Below are 13,331 nucleotides of genomic sequence, written 5' to 3'. Positions count from 1 at the left end.
AAGATGCCAATTTCAAAATAGGGTCCAGAATAAACAAGGTAGACATTCGTGGCACTAAAATAGCATATGCTCTGTTCATTAGTCACATCTCTAGGCCCCTCTTATATTATTATTGCTTTCTATTTTGATTTTTTATTCATACAAAAAAAATACAAAATTTACTGTTATGCAGACTACTGCATTATTGTAAAAATGGTATAAATAATATCAGTGCACTAGTGAAAGAATATTAGACTCCCCAGTTGACGTGTATTGGACGTGTGGTGTGATTTATTTACTCCTGACCATTGGTAAAAATCGAACATTTCCGCTACTTTGAGCTCAGTTTCAAGGTCGTTTTCATTGTCAAAGTAATGAAAATCATCTCTATTTCTGTAATATGTTTTCCATTTTATCACCTAAGACCATGAAAACGCGAATACAACGATAAATACTATACGAAAATACACCTCAAAGTTGGAGTTTTATTCCAAAAAAACGATCAGAGTTTTTTTTTCTCATTACGCAATGTGTGCTGCAGGATTTTTTTTATGTGGTGCACACTGACCACACAGACCCATTCTCTCACATGTGGGCCTACCAGCTTTCTCCCGCTTGATTTGAAGCCGCTAGAATTATTGAGTATATATACGTCAGAAACATTGGCTCGTAAGACGTATTTATACGTTGAAAACAGTCAAAGGGTTAAGGAGTACCCCAGCAGGCAGGCCACAGGTCTCAGACCTCCCACTATGCACTGGGCAGCTCCACTGTCTTAGCACTAGTGGGGAGGATGAGGGGATGTAAACAGCCTCCCACATGGGTCAGTGTATATGGACTCATAGCATATAATTTTCACTTGGTGCACTTCACTCAATTTTTCCTTCTTTTCACTGCCCCATCTTGTTTCTATATAGCTATCGTGATATGTTAACAAAGTGCAGGTGACATTGATGAATTAAGGAAGATTAAGGATGAAACTATGCTAAGTACGAAAAGACTGGAGATGACTAAGATGAAGGGCAATGCATGCGTCATGGAGAAGCACGAGTGACTGGTGTGTGAGAATCAACCATTTGGTCAGTTTGAGACAATGAGGCAAAGATAAGGGCTTGTGCAATGAGTAATCCCCAATGTGATGCAGTGAAAAGAATGGGGAATAGGGCATTACAGTTAAATAAAACAAAGTTTATTAACCCTTTCAGGGTCCAGACCCCTGATCTGAAAATTGCTTTCAGGGTCCAAGAAAAAAAAAATAGCTTAGGAAATGACAGAGAAACTTTTCCATAGGTAATGACACCAAAAGTACAAAATTTGATAGAAAACTTATGGAATTATGCTTTCACAAAGTTAGCGGTCTCGCCAACTTTGAGTCCTATTATAGACCAATTCCATTGTTCCAGTCGACCAAACTCTTAGCTATTTCGCTAATAAGCCTTCTATTCTATCAACCGAGTAGAAGAAAATGCCCATTTAACTACAGTAGACTGTTATATTACACAGATTTATTTGCCACATTTTGGCTATTGCACTACTGTACTGAAAAATTGAGGCACAATTTTATACAACACTTCGTAAAATTAACTTCACACAGTTCCTTTTGCAGGCACAGAAAAAATTTCTCCAGCTCCAGCTGTTGCCTTGTTGTGGATCAGCAGGGGAGACCTGCCATCCCCTGCCACCCCCGACACTCCCGCCACCACCATCCCAGCCTTTGTGAACGCATGTTCAGTTCCATTCCGTCTTAGGAGCTAGCTGTGTTTGTGAACTGTGTTTTTATCTTTAAATTACCATATTTTGTATCTGCCAAGCAATTGTGGCACCCAGTAGGCATGCCAGTGTTACTGAAAGTGGCAAAAAAAGGTATAAGCATTAAGTCTTAGAGTTAACAAAGAAAACAGAGATACATGTATTAGACAAGAGATAGCCTGTGGCCATAATGAAGCATCACTGTGCAATTAAAAAGAATGAGGTAAATATACGAGTTTGTGTGATAAATAACTGACCGACTTGACTGATTTACTGAATGACTTGACTGATTTACTGACTGACTGACTTGCTGATTTACTGAAATAACTGATTTACTGACTGACTTAAAGTTAGACTTTTTCACTGAAGAGAACCCTGAAATGGTATCTAGAGCAGCTGATGCCTTACCGTTTACCTGGAGAGAGTTCCGGGGGTCAATGTCCCCGCCCCCCGCAGTTGTATAATGTACTGCAGGGTAAAATAGAACAGAAATCCATTACAGTATTTATGCACACTCCAGTACAACCATCAACTTCAGTACCAGAACCTCTACCATCCACCTCAGCCCAGTAGGGTCACATCATAACTCTCCACACTCTTCACAATCATCCACAAATACCAGCACCCACAATTTAAGGTAAGAAATACTATTATTTTTGTTGCATTTGTAATCTTAAGCAGTAAAAACAACACAATACATCATGACAATGAACTACAATTACATATTCATTTTTATTTTTGTAAGATCTGGAGGTCTAAAAAAAGTTGTCTGGCTTTTCTGAGGCTCCCAGGAATGTAATCCTATTTTTTCCCATAAGTTCTTCAGTTTATCTAACATGGATTTATCTAACACAGCATTTTCAGGAATGTAACTACCGTGCAACGTAACAATTTACTGTATTTCAACTACTCAATGAAGCATCAAAAATCGGTAATTTGGCCAATTTCACACAAAATTAAAATATTGCCAATTTAAAAATAGGGTCCAGAATAAACAATGTAGATGTGCTCCCCTATGTGAAAAAAAGCATGGGATCATGTACCAAAATCAACAATAAATACTGGTTGCAGAAAAATATGGTTTACCATGGTGAATCAGTGGAAAGTCAAGTTCAGGAAACTGTTGATCTGGCAAGAAGAGTGCCAGGTGAGGTATTTGAAGCTATGCAGCCAGTAATACCAGCGAACTTTCATAAGATAATGAGAAACCAACTACAAGATTCCCAACCTTCAACACCACAAGATTCCCAACCTTCAACACCACAAGATTCCCAACCTTCAACACCACAAGACCACAAGATTCCCAACCTTCAACACCACAAGACCACAAGATTCCCAACCTTCAACACCACAAGACCACAAGATTCCCAACCTTCAACACCACAAGACCACAAGATTCCCAACCTTCAACACCACAAGACCACAAGATTCCCAACCTTCAACACCACAAGACCACAAGATTCCCAACCTTCAACACCACAAGATTCCCAACCTTCAACACCACAAGACCACAAGATTCCCAACCTTCAACACCACAAGACCACAAGATTCCCAACCTTCAACACCACAAGATTCCCAACCTTCAACACCACAAGACCACAAGATTCCCAACCTTCAACACCACAAGATTCCCAACCTTCAACACCACAAGACCACAAGATTCCCAACCTTCAACACCACAAGATTCCCAACCTTCAACACCACAAGACCACAAGATTCACAACCAATAATCTTGGCCTAGTAAGTTGGTGCCAAAGCCACCCTCTCCACATAAGATGTTAAGCACTGACAATCTGACTTGGGGGTAAGTACAGTAACAAATACAGTACTGTAGATTAGGTATTAATGTAACTATTATTTTTTTAGCTACATGTACTCTTTCTTTTAACTGTCTGAAGCTTACTATAGTTCAGGCATTTCATAGATAATTTCACATACAAAATTAGGTAGAAAAAAAAAAAATTTTTTTTTTTTGAAGAATTATGACAGTAAAATGTGTATGTTTTTTTTTTTGTGAGTTCAAAGGAATATAACCCTATTTTTCCATATTTCTTTAGTCCATAAGTACTGTAGTGAAAAATCATTGGCAATACAGTTTTCAGGAATGAAACCTGCGCAAATTATTAATGCCCAATGCACTTTTTCAATCGCATTACCAAAAACCTGCAATATATAAAGGAGCTTTATAAGAGAACTTACTGCAGACAAATATCAAAAGCCCAAAAAAAGGATGACTGGTAAAAAAATAATTAGAATCCAGTGAAGAAACATTTATTGATGCTAGAAAAATGCTGGAAGAATGTTTATTAGTGTCATTAACACACATGATAATGAGAAGAGATGAGTAGAATATGGATTAAAGGGGTGAAAGAATTAGTTTGAAAAATGTGGTCCTAGAGATATTGCTGGGAGAATCAAGGCAAGGAAGTGCCAGTAAATAATGTGAACAATAACACAACTGTTGCAGTGTGATCAAATATGTTTACTTTAAACTATATAACTTGACAATATAGCTAGTATTATACATGAAAATATTAACCCTTTGACTGTCGCAACCCCAAATCCTGAAGTGTCTCCTGATGTCGTTAAATATTTTGAAAAAAAATCTTATGAAATGATAGAGAATCTTTTCCCGATGATAACGACACCAAAAGTACAAAATTTGATGGAAAACATACAGAATTATGCTCTCGCGAAGTTAGCAACCTAGGTGATATTTAAGCATCAGCGATTTTGCCCACTTTGAGGCCTATTTTTGGCCAATTCCATTGTTCCAGTCCACCATTCATAGCTATTTCTTTAGAACTTCATTTGTTCTATCGATTGAGTACAAGAAACCGTCCATTTACCGATTTCAACTACCCAATAAAGTGGTCAGAAATTGGCAATTGAGCCAATTTCATGCAAATTAAAAAATATGTCAATTTCAAAATAGGGTCTAGAATGAAAAATGCAGACATTCCTGGCATTAAAACAACATTTTCTCTGTTCATCAGTCATGTCTCCAGGCCCCTGTTATAATACACTTGCTTTCTATTTTGACTTTTTATTCACACAAAAAATAGAAGATTTACTGTTATGCAGACTACTGCAATATTGTAATAATTATAAAAATAATGTCAACCCATTCATGACTGTGTATTAGAATGGCTAGTTGGACAATGATGTCATTTGTTTACTCTTGAACATCGGCAAAAATTTAACATTTCTCTCACTTTGAGCTCTATTTCAAGATCCTTTTCTTAGTAAAACCAATCAAAATCACTTCTATTTCTATAATATGTTTTCCATTCTATAAAATGAGACCAAGAAAACAAGAATACAACCATAAATACTATACAAAAATACACCTCAAAGTCGGAGTTTTAATCCAAAAACACGGTTGGAGTTTTTTTTTCTCATTATGCTCTGCATGCTGCAGGATTTTTTATACTGCGCACACTGACCACACAGACCCATTCTCTCACATGTGGGCCTACCAGGTTTCTCCTGCTTGATTTGAAGTCACTAGAATTTTTGAGTATATATATGTCAAACACATTGGCTCATAAGACGTATATATACGACCAAAACAGTCAAAGGGTTAATATCTATTACCGCACATGGTTGTACAGAAGAATATAACAGTTGGGTGTACATGCCAAAAGCCCCTCTGAGGAAGACATATTTATGGAGAGGCATAAATGTTGATAATTAAACTGTATTTACTTTATTTTTTTTCCAACAAGTCGGCCGTCTCCCACCGAGGCAGGGTGACCCAAAAAAGAAAGAAAATCCCCAAAAAGAAAATACTTTCATCATCATTCAACACTTTCACCACACTCACACATTATCACTGTTTTTGCAGAGGTGCTCAGAATACAACAGTTTAGAAGCATACACATATAAAGATACACAATATATCCCTCCAAACTGCCAATATCCCAAATCCCTCCTTTAAAGTGCAGGCATTGTACTTCCCATTTCCAGGACTCAAGTCCGACTATATGAAAATAACCGGTTTCCCCGAATCCCTTCACTAAATATTACCCTGCTCACACTCCAACAGATGGTCAGGTCCCAAGTACCATTCGTCTCCATTCACTTCTATCTAACACGCTCACGCACGCTTGCTGGAAGTCCAAGCCCCTTGCCCACAAAACCTCCTTTACCCCCTCTCTCCAACTCTTTCAAGGACGACCCCTACCCCTCCTTCCTTCCCCTATAGATTTATATGCTTTCCATGTCATTCTACTTTGATCCATTCTCTCTAAATGACCAAACCACCTCAACAACCCCTCTTCTGCCCTCTGACTAATACTTTTATTAACTCCACACCTTTTCCTAATTTCCACACTCCGAATTTTCTGCATAATATTTACACCACACATTGCCCTTAAACAGGACATCTCCACTGCCTCCAACCGTCTCCTCGCTGCTGCATTTACCACCCAAGCTTCACACCCATATAAGAGTGTTGGTACTACTATACTTTCATACATTCCCTTCTTTGCCTCCATAGATAACGTTTTTTGACTCCACATATACCTCAACGCACCACTCACCTTTTCTATGATTAACGTCATCCTTCATAAATCCATCCGCCAACACGTCAACTCCCAAATATCTGAAAACATTCACTTCTTCCATACTCCTCCTCCCCAATTTGATATCCAATTTTTCTTTATCTAAATCATTTGATACCCTCATCACCTTACTCTTTTCTATGTTCACTTTCAACTTTCTACCTTTACACACATTCCCAAACTCATCCACTAACCTTTGCAATTTTTCTTTAGAATCTCCCATAAGCACAGTATCATCAGCAAAAAGTAACTGTGTCAATTCCCATTTTGAATTTGATTCCCCAAAATTTAATCACACCCCTCTCCCGAACGCCCTAGCATTTACTTCCTTTACAACCCCATCTATAAATATATTAAACAACCATGGTGATATTACACATCCCTGTCTAAGACCTACTTTTACTGGGAAGTAGTCTCCCTCTCTTCTACACACCCTAACCTGAGCCTCACTTTTTTTTTTTTTTTCAACAAGTCGGTCGTCTCCCACCGAGGCAGGGTGACCCAAAAAAGAAAGAAAATCCCCAAAAAGAAAATACTTTCATCATCATTCAACACTTTCACCACACTCACACATTATCACTGCTTTTGCAGAGGTGCCCAGAATACAACAGTTTAGAAGCATATACGTATAAAGATACACAACATATCCCTCCAAACTGCCAATATCCCAAACCACTCCTTTAAAGTGCAGGCATTGTACTTCCCATTTCCAGGACTCAAGTCCGACTATATGAAAATAACCGGTTTCCCTGAATCCCTTCACTAAATATTACCCTGCTCACACTCCAACAGATCGTCAGGTCCCAAGTATCATTCGTCTCCATTCACTCCTATCTAACATGCTCATGCACGCTTGCTGGAAGTCCAAGCCCCTCGCCCACAAAACCTCCTTTACCCCCTCTTTCCAACCCTTTCGAGGACGACCCCTACCCCTCTTTCCTTCCCCTATAGATTTATATGCTTTCCATGTCATTCTACTTTGATCCATTCTCTCTAAATGACCAAACCACCTCAACAACCCCTCTTCTGCCCTCTGACTAATGCTTTTATTAACTCCACACCTTCTAATTTCCACACTCCGAATTTTCTGCATAATATTTACACCACACATTGCCCTTAGACAGGACATCTCCACTGCCTCCAACCGTCTCCTCGCTGCTGCATTTACCACCCAAGCTTCACACCCATATAAGAGTGTTGGTACTACTATATTTTCATACATTCCCTTCTTTGCCTCCATAGATAACGTTTTTTGACTCCACATATACCTCAACGCACCACTCACCTTTTTTCCCTCATCAATTCTATGATTAACCTCATCCTTCATAAATCCATCCGCCAACACGTCAACTCCCAAGTATCTGAAAACATTCACTTCTTCCATACTCCTCCTCCCCAATTTGATATCCAATTTTTCTTTATCTAAATCATTTGATACCCTCATCACCTTACTCTTTTCTATGTTCACTTTCAACTTTCTACCTTTACACACATTCTCAAACTCATCCACTAACCTTTGCAATTTTTCTTTAGAATCTCCCATAAGCACAGTATCATCAGCAAAAAGTAACTGTGTCAATTCCCATTTTGAATTTGATTCCCCATAATTTAATCCTACCCCTCTCCCGAACACCCTAGCATTTACTTCTTTTACAACCCCATCTATAAATATATTAAACAACCATGGTGACATTACACATCCCTGTCTAAGACCTACTTTTACCAGGAAGTATTCTCCCTCTCTTCTACACACCCTAACCTGAGCCTCACTATCCTCATAAAAGCTCTTTACAGCATTTAGTAACTTACCACCTATTCCATAAACTTGCAACATCTGCCACATTGCTCCTCTATCCACTCTATCATATGCCTTTTCTAAATCCATAAATGCAATAAAAACTTCCCTACCTTTATCTAAATACTGTTCACATATATGCTTCAATGTAAACACTTGATCTACACATCCCCTACCCACTCTGAAGCCTCCTTGCTCATCCGCAATTCTACATTCTGTCTTACCTCTAACTCTTTCAATTATAACCCTACCGTATACTTTTCCTGGTATACTCAGTAAACTTATTCCTCTATAATTTTTACAATCTCTTTTGTCCCCTTTCCCTTTATATAAAGGGACTATACATGCTCTCCGCCAATCCCTAGGTACCTTCCCCTCTTTCATACATTTATTAAACAAAAGTACCAACCACTCCAACACTATATCCCCCCCCTGCTTTTAACATTTCTGTCATGATCCCATCAGTTCCAGCTACTTTACCCCCTTTCATTCTACGTAATGCCTCACGTACCTCCACCACACTTACATTCTGCTCTTCTTCACTCCTAAAAGATGGTATACCTCCCTGGCCAGTGCATGAAATTACCACCTCCCTTTCTTCCTCAACATTTAAAAGTTCCTCAAAATATTCTTGCCATCTACCTAATACCTCCCTCTCCCCATCTACTAACTCCCCTACTCTGTTTTTAACGGACAAATCCATACTTTCCCTAGGCTTTCTTAACTTGTTTAACTCACTCCAAAATTTTTTCTTATTTTCATTAAAATTTCTTGACAGTGCCTCTCCCACTCTTTCATCTGCTCTCCTTTTGCACTCTCTCACCACTCTCTTCACCTTTCTTTTACTCTCCATATAGTCTGCTCTTCTTATAACACTTCTGCTTTGTAAAAACCTCTCGTAAGCTACCTTTTTCTTTTATCACACCCTTTACTTCATCATTCCACCAATCACTCCTCTTTCCTCCTGCCCCCACCCTCCTATAACCACAAACTTCTGCCCCACATTCTAATACTGCATTTTTAAAACTATTCCAACCCTCTTCAACCCCCCCATTACTCATCTTTGCACTAGCCCACCTTTCTGCCAATAGTCGCTTATATCTCGCCCGAACTTCCTCCTCCCTTAGTTTATACACTTTCACCTCCCTCTTACTTGTTGTTGCCACCTTCCTCTTTTCCCATCTACCTCTTACTCTAACTGTAGCTACAACTAAATAATGATCTGATATATCAGTTGCCCCTCTATAAACATGTACATCCTGGAGCCTACCCATCAACCTTTTATCCATCAATACATAATCTAACAAACTACTTTCATTACGTGCTACATCATACCTTGTATATAAATAACAAAAAGGCACAATACCGTGACTGGAACGATACACAAATAACCCGCACATAAAAGACAGAAGCTTACGACGACGTTTCGGTCCGACTTGGACCATTGACAAAGTCACACTGACTTTGTCAATGGTCCAAGTCGGACCGAAACGTCGTCGTAAGCTTCTGTCTTTTATGTGCGGGTTATTTGTGTATCATACCTTGTATATTTATTTATCCTCTTTTTAATAAAATATGTATTACTTATTACCAAATCTCTTTCTACACATAGCTCAATTAAAGGTTCCCCATTTACATTTACCCCTGGCAGCCCAAATTTACCTTCTACTCCCTCCATAACATTTTTACCCACTTTAGCAATGAAATCCCCAACCACCATTACTCTCACACTTGATTCAAAACTCCCCACGCATTCACTCAACATTTCCCAAAATCTCTGACCTAATCCCATTTATTCCTCTCCATTTAAACTCTCCCACCCCCTTCAGCTTTGTTTCACTTAAAGCCAGGACGTCCAGCTTCTTCTCATTCATAACATCCACAATCATCTCTTTCTTATCATTTGCACAACATCCACGCACATTCAGACTTCCCACTTTGACAATTTTCTTCTTCTTATTCTTTTTAGTAATCTTTACAAGAAAAGTGGTTACTAGCCCATTGTTCTCGGCATTTTAGTTGACTTTTACAACATGCATGGCTTACGGAGGAAAGATTCTTATTCCACTTCCCCATGGATATAAAAGGAAAAGTAATAAGACCAAGAACTATTAAGATAAAATCAAAGAAAACTCAGATGAGTGTGTATAAATAAATGTGTACATGTATGTGTAGTGTGACCTAAGTGTAAGTAGAAGTAGCAAGACATACCTGTAATCTTGCATATTTATGAGACAGACAAAAGACATCAGCAATCCTACCATCATGTAAAACAATTACAGGCTTTCGTTTTACACTCACTTGGCAGGACGGTAGTACCTCCCTGGGCGGTTGCTGTCTACCAACCTACTACATTACTTGCATATTATTAATTACTTTTACTTTTGCTGAGTGAGAGCTAAATTGTTGTCAGTGTTCATACTTCCACTTGCTGTTTGACCATTCATAACCTCAATGCTTGTTACCATTGGGTTTAACCCTCCGTCTGTTTTGGTCGTATACTTGTATATACGTCTTACGAGCCAGTGTTTCAAACGTATACATGTATATACTCAATAATTCTAGCGACTTCAAATCAAGCAGGAGAAAGCTGGTAGGCCCACATGTGAGAGAATGGGTCTGTATGGTCAGTGTGCACCACATAAAAAAAAATCCTGCAGCACACAGTGCATAATGAGAAAAAGAAAACTGACCATTTTTTTTTTATTAAAACACCGACTTTGAGGTGCATTTTCGTATAGTATTTATGATTGTATTCTCGTTTTCATGGTCTCACGTGATAAAATGGAAAACATATTGCAGAAATAGAGATGATTTTAATTAGTTTCACGATGAAAATGACCTTGAAATTGAGCTCAAAGTAGTGGAAATGTTCGATTTTTACCAATGTTCAAGAGTAAGCAAATCACACCACACGTCCAATACATGTCAACTGGGGAGTCTAATATTCTTTCACTAGTGCACTGATACTATTTATACCATTTTTACAATAATGCAGTAGTCTGCATAACAGTAAATCTTCTATTTTTTGTATGAATAAAAAAATCAAAATAGAAAGCAATAGTAATACGTATAAGAAGGGCCTAGAGATGTGACTAATGAAAAGCAATAGTAATACGTATAAGAAGGGCCTAGAGATGTGACTAATGAACAGAGGGTATGTTATTTTAGTGCCAAGAATGTCTACATTGTTTATTCTGGACCCTATTTTGAAACTGGCATCTTTTTTAATTTGCGTGAAATTGGCCAAATTGCCAATTTCTGACCACTTTATTGGGTAGTTCAAATCAGTAAATGGGCAGTTTCTTGTACTCAATTGATAGAAAAATGGAGTTTTAAAGAAATAGCTACGAGTCAACTGGAACAACGGAATTGGTCAAAAACAGGGCTCAAAGTTGGCGAAATCGCCGATGAGTATATGTCGTCGAGATCGCTAACTTAACAGGAATGTAATTCCGTGAGTTTTTGGTATCATTACCATCGGGAAAAGATTCTCTATCATTTCATAAGAAAAATAATTTCCTTTTTTTTCCAAAAATTTTCCGACATAGAATGACAGTTTCAGAAAGGGGCTTGCAACAGTCAAAAGGTTAATTATTGTGATGGGCCAAAGGTCTGTTTGTCCATCCCACTACTGTGAAATTGACTACAAGAATAGCTTTGTAAATATAACCAATTTATATTAATAATTTCATTTTAATAAAAAATAAAATGCAGTATCATTTCCCTTCACATTTTCAAATTAAGGAACAGCAGTAAGGAACAGAGATGGTGGAGAGGAATGAGCAGATGTAAACACAATGCCAACACCTTCACACATCCTAGTGCACATTATATATGAAGTAGGTACTGTACTGTATACACATTTTATCCAGGTTTTTCTCTATTTTTAATCTTTATTATACAAATAAAAAGAAGCAGAGGTTATATAAATAGTAGTGGAAATCTCTCTCTCAGACAGGAGCAGAAGCTATCAACCCCCAATATGCAGGCCATTTATTTATTACAAATTATTAGTTTAACAATCAATCTGATGCATATTGTATATGCCCTTGGTACTCTATCCACATTATATATAGTTTTTTCCTCATTAAAACCCTGATCAAGTATAGGGAAGGAAGCAAAGGATATATGAACCTTAGAGTCCTAATTTGTATATAACACTCAGTATCTTCACATTTTATCACCGATGATGCAAAAGATGTGAAAACAAACAAATTACATATAAATGGCCTATACTGTGATGCCACTATGCAAACCAAACACAAACACTGATGATGGTGATGCTGCAAGATCATCTCTATACTTTCTCATTTAATTATTTTTCACACTATAATCAATAACCAAGTTATTCAATATCTGTATAAATAAACCTAGGGTATGCATATGACTGTTAAACGTACAGAAATGACTAATTATAGTGAGATCACTGGTTGCTACCCTTCCTGTACTGCCTTTTAGCTATTTTTCCCTAAATTTACTCCATACTAAACGATCAATGCAGAGCGAGTCAAAAATGTTGCAATTTTTCAACCATCATATAGCAAAGACATACTAACTATAGGTACATTGTAGTAGGTTGGTAGACAGCAACCACCCAGGGAAGTACTACCGTCCTGCCAGATGACTGTGAAACAGAAACCTGTAACTGTTTTGCATGATGGTAGGATTGCTGGTTTCTTTTTCTGTCTCATAAACACGCTAGATAACAGGGATATCTTGCTACTCCTACTTATACTTTGGTCACACTTCACAGACACGCACATGCATATATATATACATACATCTAGGTTTTTCTCCTTTTTCTAAATAGCTCTTGTTCCTCTTTATTTCTTCTATTGTCCATGGGGAAGTGGAAAAGAATCTTTCCTCCGTAAGCCATGCGTGTCGAATGAGGCGACTAAAATGCCGGGAGCAATGGGCTAATAACCCCTTCTCCTGTAGACATTTACTAAAAAAGAGAAGAAGAAAAACTTTATAAAACTGGGATGCTTAAATGTGTGTGGATGTAGTGCGGATGACAAGAAACAGATGATTGCTGATGTTATGAATGAAAAGAAGTTGGATGTCCTGGCCCTAAGCGAAACAAAGCTGAAGGGGGTAGGGGAGTTTCGGTGGGGGGAAATAAATGGGATTAAATCTGGAGTATCTGAGAGAGTTAGAGCAAAGGAAGGGGTAGCAGTAATGTTGAATGATCAGTTATGGAAGGACAAAAGAGAATATGAATGTGTAAATTCAAGAAT

At 38.0% G+C, this 13,331-nt stretch overlaps 1 protein-coding gene across 1 annotated transcript in view; it reads right to left on the bottom strand.

Moving 5' to 3' along the window:
* LOC128700285 (uncharacterized) overlaps nucleotides 1-13,331 on the bottom strand; it is a 117,240-nt gene that overhangs the window by 46,932 nt on the left and 56,977 nt on the right. The window lies entirely within an intron of this gene.

The sequence above is a fragment of the Cherax quadricarinatus genome, chromosome 71, assembly GCF_038502225.1.
Source record: "Cherax quadricarinatus isolate ZL_2023a chromosome 71, ASM3850222v1, whole genome shotgun sequence".
Taxonomy (NCBI): Eukaryota; Metazoa; Arthropoda; class Malacostraca; order Decapoda; family Parastacidae; genus Cherax; species Cherax quadricarinatus.
This window is presented reverse-complemented; position numbering and strand designations above follow the sequence as displayed.